Here is a 7,868-nt window from a genome sequence, read left to right as displayed (position 1 = left end):
GATGCTGATTGCAGCCATGAAATTAAAAGACGCTTGCTCCTTGGAAGGAAAGTTATGACCAACCTTGATAGTATATTAAAAAGCAGAGACATTACTTTGCCAACCAAGGTCCGTCTAGTCAAGGCAATGGTTTTTCCCGTGGTCATGTATGGATGTGAGAGTTGGACTGTGAAGAAAGCTGATCGCCGAAGAATTGATGCTTTTGAACTGTGGTGTTGGAGAAGACTCTTGAGAGTCCCTTATACTGCAAGGAGATCCAACCAGTCCATTCTAAAGGAGATCAATCCTGGGTGTTCATTGGAGGGACTGATGCTAAAGCTGAAACTGCAATACTTTGGCCACCTCATGCGACGAGTTGACTCACTGGAAAAGACTCTGATGCTGGGAAAGGTTGGGGGCGGGAGGAGAAGGGGACGACGGAGAATGAGATGGCTGGATAGCATCACCGACTCTGTGGACATGAGTTTGAGTGTACTCCGGGAGTTGGTGATGGACAGGGAGGCCTGGCGTGCTGTAATTCATGGGGTCGCGGAGAGTCGGACACGACTGAGCGACTGAACTGACTGACTGACTGATGTAGGGTTGTTCCGTGCGACAGCAAAGTCTCCCATGAAAAGGTGAAGCAGAACCTGAATGAACAGATAAACAGGAGTCAAGGCACAAGAAAAGGGGTTTTGAAGAAGCAATCAGGAGTCTTCAGAGCAGTCCTAAGACTTGAATGATCTGGTAAGTGTTCTCCATCTTTAATATCTAGGATACGAATTTCACAAAGTAGAACTGCTGCTCTACGTTGTCGCTAAGTTAACTCCCCCCTCCCCCACTCTCCATCGCCACCCCTCTAACAGATACATCAGGTGAGCAGGGCTCAATTATTCGAATTAAATGTGTGACCTGGAGCAACTCCCGTCACTACTCAGAGCCTCAGTGCCTTTGCCTGAGAAGTGAGGAACCCTGTCCACTCTAGTCCACTGCTGCTCTGAATTGCGAATAGTACAAGAAACCAGAAAGGAAACTCCAGAGAAACAAAAGTGAAAGTGCATAGAGGAAATACAATAGTAAACAAAAGCACAAAATTCTATATCTCACTGAAAAATGTGGCAGAGTTCCAAAATATTTTTTTCAGCAGCCCGTGAACACAAGACTTGGGAGAGAATGAACTATCACGCCCTCTGAATGTTAATGACACGAGTGTAACGCGAATCCACCTTGCTCCATGCAACAGTCTTCTTAAACAATGCTCCCTGACCCTGAACAACCATTTATTAAGATCTTTCTAAATAAGTCAATCCACGAGGAAAGGTCGGTCCCCTCCTGACAAACCCCTCGGAACACCACCCAAGGGTGTGTTCCACTTCGGGATGAGAGAGAAAAGGAAAAGAGAGGAAGGAAAGATTCGAACTGATATTAGATTCTGCCTAGTGTTGCCACGAGGTTGTCATGCACAACAGCAGGGAAGCAAACTATTTTAAAACTTGGGGAATACGGTAGCCTTTAAATTGGATCGTTTCTTCCCTCGTGTTAGTGAGACTTCTTTGCACCTAACCCAGAAAGGTACACCCGCCTGCGAGCGAGAGCGCGAGCTCCGGGGCGCACCAGCAAGTGGAGGCGGCCAGAATGGACCAAACTGACAGCTTCGCAGAGCGCTGGCTGCTGGTGTAGGATCGCGACCCGTAACCGCCTCGGCTAGAGGGGTCGATCTGGACCAACCGGTGTCAGAGGGCTCCCTCGGTGGGAGGATGCTCCGGGCCCGCCCCGGGAGCCTCCCTTCCCCGAGCAGAAGGAAGGGCGCTCAAACGCGTGCACACGCAAACACACACGCACACAAACATCCTTCCCGTGGAGTTGTGTCTCGTCTCCCTTTTGTTTTTCTCCCTTCCCGGTCAAGAGACCCGGAAGTTTTTTTTTTTTTTTAAAATCCAGTCTCTCTTTTCCAGCCCCCACCCCACCCCCCCATCTATCACATGGCAGAGATAGAATAAAAACAGAAAAATGGCGACGGTCACGTTGTGGCGAGCACGTTGTATCCTTGCTGCGTCATTAGATAATCCTCATGCAAATAGCGGGAAGAACAAAGGGAAGCGGGGGTCCAGGGCCCCCCCCGGGGGCGCAGGCGGGTGTGGGGGCGGCGTGCCGGGCGCGGGGGCGGCGGGGCGCCGGCGGGAGACGTGCGGCCGCGCGGGGCTCGGTGCGCCGAGCGTCTACGTCCGTGTGCGCGCCCCTGCGGCGCGGTGGAACGCTGGCCGGGCCGCTCCTAGCAGCGCCGGAGCCCGCGCGCCCGCCCGGGGGCTCGGGCAGCCGGGGGACGAGGAGAGCGGCTCCGGCGAGGCCCGCCGCGACGCGCGCACCCTCACACGCACACGCCGCCGCGGGGCTCGGCCGGCTCGGCGGCCGCGCGGGGGGCGGGCCAGGCGGCGGCGGCGGCTGGGGCTGAGGGCGCGCCGCCGCCCGGCGCCCGCCCTGCAGCCTCCGCGGGGGACTGCGCGCAGCTCGCCACCTCGGGGTAGGCGGCGGGGCGCCGGGGCGGGCTGGGACCCCGCACGCACTTGGAGTGTGCTGCTGGGCTGGTTTTGTTGTGGTTGGGATGTTTTTGGTTTTTTGTTTTTGCTTCCCCTGCGGGGCGGGGGGGCGACCTCGCCCATCGGCATTTCCGCGGTTTCCCTCTGGCCCTCGCTGGGGTGTCGGGAGCGGCGCAGGTTGAGCGAGGGCGCGGGGAGACCCCCGGCGTCCCGCTCCGGCCCTCTGGCGGGGCAGTGGCGCGGAGGGGCGGGGCGGCTGTGTGTAAGTGTTGCGCACTCGCTTTTCCCCCACCCCCGCCTGCTTCCAGGCAGCTGGCGTGGGTCCCTTGCCGTCCGGCGGCGACTGTAAATAGAGCCTGGATGTTGTTTACATGAAGGATCCGGCGGGAGGAGTCTGCGAGGAGGAGGCGGAGGAGGAGGAGGAGGGAGGGAGCAGAGAGGAAGACCGGAGTCCCCGCGGCGGCGGTCCGGGGCGAGGGTGAGCCCCGCGCGGCGCGGGCACCGGCCGCTACCACGAGGCCGGGACGCCGGACCCTGGGGTAGGAGGGAGAAGGGGCGCGGGGCGGGGACATGGGGGGCTCTGTCTGAGTGGCATTTTTAGCTTACAACCTGCCACGCAGATTCTCCGGGGCGAGAGGGGAGGGGTGTGCGGGGAGGGCGGGGAAGCCTTGATTTCTCCGCACGTTCGTGCTCGCATCCCCGATCTTTTCCCGCTTCCTCTCGGGGCTCACCTGTTTATTTCCATCAATCAGAGCTTGCAGTTGTTTGTGTGTGTGTGTGTGTGTAGGCATGAGAGGCTGTTCCTTTTATTAGAAGCATTATTGGGGAAGGAGGGGTGCGTGGCTGTAATTTACGCCGGCCTCGGTCGCTCTTCAAGAAGGGGGAGGGGACTTGGCGAAGATCGCCTGCTCCCGGGGGCCGTAGCTGACCCCATGGGCGTAACCCCTGCTTTACCCCTTCCGAAGAATCTTTTCCCTCACTCAGCTACCCGCAGGCCAGCTGCCACCTTCTTGGAGAAGGACCACACCTGTGCTTATTCCTCGCTTTGGAGGAGAGGTGAGCTGAGAAACCGACCAGCTTTCCCAAAGCTGTTAACCAGCCCTCCCGTCCCAGAATTGGCCAGAAAGTGCTGCTTTCACCTGCCGATTGCGCCGGCCACATCCATCCCCCCACCCACCCCAGCAAGTTGTCTACAGATATATCGGGATTTTTTCTTGCCTCTGGACCTGCAGCTCACAACCAGCAACTAACTGCTGGGTTTAGACAAAAAGAAGTGATCTCCTTGGGCTTAGTGTGCGTTCTTCGTTCCCCAGTGGGTCTTACGATGGAATCTGCCCCCTCTATTCTTTGGCTAAGAGCTTAGTCCAGAATCTGGCCTGAGTAACCAGTTTCTGGCTCTCTTTCTCTGGGCCCCACCCTGGCCCCTCTTGGTTCTCCGGAGCCAAATACGCCTCCCAAGCAGAAGGCACACCCTGCCCTAAATCTAACCATTCCAAAAGGGAGGAGGAAACAGTGGAAGAGAGGGGACCCAGGGGTCTTCTTTCTGTCCTGAGTATCCCCAACAGCAGTTTCCTCTTCCAGCCTTCTGCATTTATAATCTCTTTATTTTTCTTATCAGCTGCTCCCCATTTTTGCCTCTAGTCCTATGATAGATATTTAGGTGGGGATGGAGGTGTGGAAAAAGAGATGTCACCCCTTTTCCCTAGCGTGAGACATTTTCATTCTCAGTCTTTCCATTTTTGAGATGCTTGACAATTAAAATATGTTTGCACGCTTATTTGAACTTGTTTTCTTGCTGGCTAATGAATAGCTGGGACTCAGAAAGGAGGTGGGGGAAAGCGATGAGAGGTGCACATTCTCCCTTAGGTCCCCTTTATGAGCATCCCCCAGAGGTGCTGGAGGAGACCCTTCAATGAAAGCCAGCAGTCTCCCTTCCATGACATCACCACCTAAGCCCTTCCAACTTTAGCTTCAGAACAGGAAGAAGGCTCAAAATAGAACTACCTTAGGAATCCAGCTCCTTTTAGAAGATCAACTTTTAAGTCAGCTGCAGGAGAAACACTGAACTTTGACACGCGGAGAGAAAGCTGCAGTGTTTGTAATTGGTTCCTTTGGGGAAGGGTCTGGCGATACTTTCCATGTGTATTCAGAAAAGCTTTTCCCAAGATAAGTTGAGTACCTAAGCCGATGAATGATTAATGGAATAGTTTGAGATTCGTTTATTGAATTATTCATGTGTTTCAGTATGTCAACAGTAACAAGTACTTTTTGGAATGAATTAAAGAGGGGCTCCTAGAATGTGTTTTAGGGATTTTGCTGGAGAGAGAGGAGGTTGGTGGGGGGGTAGGAGGGAACACTTGAAGGCAAGGAATCTGAGGATGCAGTGACAGCTGCGGTGAGTATGGAAGTTGAGAGGCTTACTATAAACAAGGCCTGTAACTTTTACAGGGTGACTAATATCCTGGACAAAGAAATAATGATGGCAGGATTTTCCACCTTTACCTTGAAAGTTAACTTAGTATCTTTGAATCATGATGTTTCCATTTTTATTTTTCCCTGAATTCTCAGAGCTGAAAGAGTTGTTTATTCTTTAGAAAGGGCTTCTTAATAAGTGATCATCACTGATGTATTAACTTAAAGATTAGGAAGGCAGAAAATACCTGGCATCATTCGAGTAACTGGTGAGTGCTGTAGAATAACTTGCTGGGTGAAGGGTTCTGATTTTAAAAAATCCAGATGACAGGATCTTCTGTACCTGTATTAGTGCAGTAGCCACTAGCTATGTGTGGCTGTCAAGCACCTGAAATCTGGCTAGGGTGATAAGGAACTGATTTTTAAATTAAAAATTGGTGTTTGGTTTTTTGGAAAAGTTCATTATGTTTGGAAGTTGGGTGTATATGTCTACTTTTTAAGCTGTGAATTTTATGAAATCTACAGATTATTTCTGATGAAATTTTAGTGTTTGAATTGAGATGTGTTAAGTGTAAATATGCCCTGAATTTCAAAGACTTAGTACAAAAACGTAAAATGTCTCGTTAATAATGTTTATATTGATTACATGTTCCAGTGAAAATATTTTGGGTGTATTGTATTAAGAGAGTATGTTGTTAATGTCATTTAACCTGTTTATATTTTAGTTTTTTTTTTTTTTTAATGTGACTACTGGAGTATCTAAGATTGCAAACATGACTTGCTTTTTGCTTATTTGGGACAGCACTGGTCTACGATATCACTCCTTTTTTCTTTGGGCTTAATTTCCAAAGAGGTGACTGTAGGAAATACAGTTATTTCATATTTGTCAGCCATTTACTTTGCCCTGCTGTTTTCCATGTGGATTTGGGGACTCCTCAAGAGTTACTATTACAGTACAAAAAAGTATTATACGGTACAAGTACAGTATAATAGTGACGGCCCTGCAGATTTCTCTGCAGGAGGCGTGCCCCGCTCAGGAAGGTCAGTAAAAATGTCCAGGGTATTGGAAGGGCTAGTTAGGGGTATTGTGAAAAAATTTAGAGACGAACATATCTGGCCAGACCTGCTTTTGTGAAAGGTTTCTGGGAATACCAAACTATAGCAGGGAAGAGTGTGTGGCACTTGATGCTGCAGTTGTGACACCTGGTGACATCTTAGTGATGCCACGCACTTTTTTGTATTTTCTCTTTCTCTGCTTTTACTCTCTGCCCCCACACCATAGCTCCTCTGGTGGGAATCAAGCTCACAAAGTTGCTGACCCCTTTCCTCGAAAAAAGCATAATGTTGACCTGAATGGAATGTTGATATCTTCGGAGTTTGGTTTTGTCTATTGAGGTTCAGTAAAGACACTGGAAGGGACTTGGGCATTTAGTACTATTCCCTCATTTTACAGATGACAAACTATCAAGTACCTTGCCTGTTGACATATAGACCAAGGAATTCAGTATATACTTTTGTTGATAACCTGTTTAGAGAATCCCTGAGAAATGAAGAAGTTTGTCCGTGAACCAGTCAAGTATTTGTTGAGCTTGCACTTTGTGGGAAGGACTGTGATTAATTTTGTGAAGGGACATGAAGAGAACAGTCTCTGACTTCAGGGACAAGACTGTAGACTTGAGGAAAACAGATGTAAACAGAACCAAAGTAAATCACAGTTTAAGATCCAGCACGTCACAGTGAATGCAGTACCCCTGTGTTACAAGTAGAAACGTGTTCCTTTTCCATGTGTTACAAGTAGAAATGTGTTCCTTTTCCAGATGTAGGAATAGAAGCTCTGAGTGGTGGACTCTGCAGAAGGGATGACTATGCTTGTGTTTCTGCACCAGCCCAAGACTCTAGAAGTGGAGGTCAGTGCATGCCTTTGGTATGGCCCCCCTTCAGCTGTCAATTACAGGAATTTGAGAAGAGCCAGCATTGCTAAATGGCAGTGCTGAGGAAATCACAGACCAGAGTTTTTAGAGATGGTTAGCTAGGGGTGGATCATTTTGAAGTTAGCTGGTATATTTCTAACTGGTTATTCTAAAAGAATATGATAACAAAGGTGAAATGAAGTAAAGCTGACTTGTGAGCAGACTGTGAACAAAATCTGGGGCAAAAATTAAATCTCAAGCAAAATCCAAAAGTGAATTAAGTTGATAGTTGGACTACAAGTGTGTTTGCTGAGTACATGTGTAAAGGGGAAAGGCCCATAGAATAGAACGCTATATTCTGTCAAACATTAAGCAGGATGGTCCAGCTGCTTATAGATTCTTCTGGAGCTTTGGGGGCTAAAATCCCCATCATTTCGTTCCTCTTTCTGTCTCAACATTGCCGAATGTAGACCTTCTGTGTTAGCTTTTTTCTTCCTGACCTGCTGAGGTTATGGAGCCGTGACTGTTTGGAGTCCGGTGCTTGGAATGGGTAAAACAGTGTCACCCTCTCTGTCATTAGTCCCAGTTAATGCTTCTCTTTGAGAATTGGGGCTGACTTGGCACCAGGCAGTTGTCCTTGGCTTTTCCTTGACGCTTTAGCTGATTTATTTCTCCTAAAGAAGGAAAAAAAATGTGTAAACTCCTCATTCCAGGTTTCCTACTAATCTTGACACCAGTTTGTTTTTAAACACTCTTAACAGCAAAACTTTGCCATGAAACACAAATATACGTTCTGTGTACTCCAGACAAAGCAGTAGTTGACATTTGACATATTCTGTTGACAGGACATTTTTACATCTTGACAGTTGGGTCAAATTTGCACATTTTGTAATGTCACCAAGTTGGATGGTAGTTTTCAAGTTGGGGAAGGAAAACAATCACACTTCAGTAAAAGACGGGTGGATTTAAATTAAGCAACCTATTTGAACTATTTTAGTTTTTAAGTATTGTCAAATATTTTGCATGCCAG

At 49.0% G+C, this 7,868-nt stretch overlaps 1 long non-coding RNA gene across 4 annotated transcripts in view; it reads left to right on the top strand.

Annotated features, from left to right (window-relative positions):
* Positions 1-2,170: 2,170 nt before the first annotated feature.
* Positions 2,171-7,868, top strand: part of LOC129540352 (uncharacterized) — a 29,161-nt gene continuing 23,463 nt past the window's right edge. Inside the window, exons 1-3 of one of the 4 annotated variants that reach the window (XR_016037200.1) lie at positions 2,171-2,994; positions 3,501-3,572; positions 6,746-6,835. This is a non-coding gene — a long non-coding RNA (uncharacterized LOC129540352). Of the gene's footprint in view, positions 3,056-3,500; positions 4,277-6,745; positions 6,836-7,868 lie in introns of those variants that run through there. The other 3 variants (XR_016037199.1, XR_016037202.1, XR_016037201.1) reach the window with 3 other exon arrangements.

The sequence above is a fragment of the Moschus berezovskii genome, chromosome 4 (assembly GCF_049115385.1).
Source record: "Moschus berezovskii isolate FMDL1 chromosome 4, NW_MosBer_1.0, whole genome shotgun sequence".
Taxonomy (NCBI): Eukaryota; Metazoa; Chordata; class Mammalia; order Artiodactyla; family Moschidae; genus Moschus; species Moschus berezovskii.
Note: the sequence above shows the minus strand (reverse complement) of the source record. Positions and strands in the feature narration are given on the sequence as shown.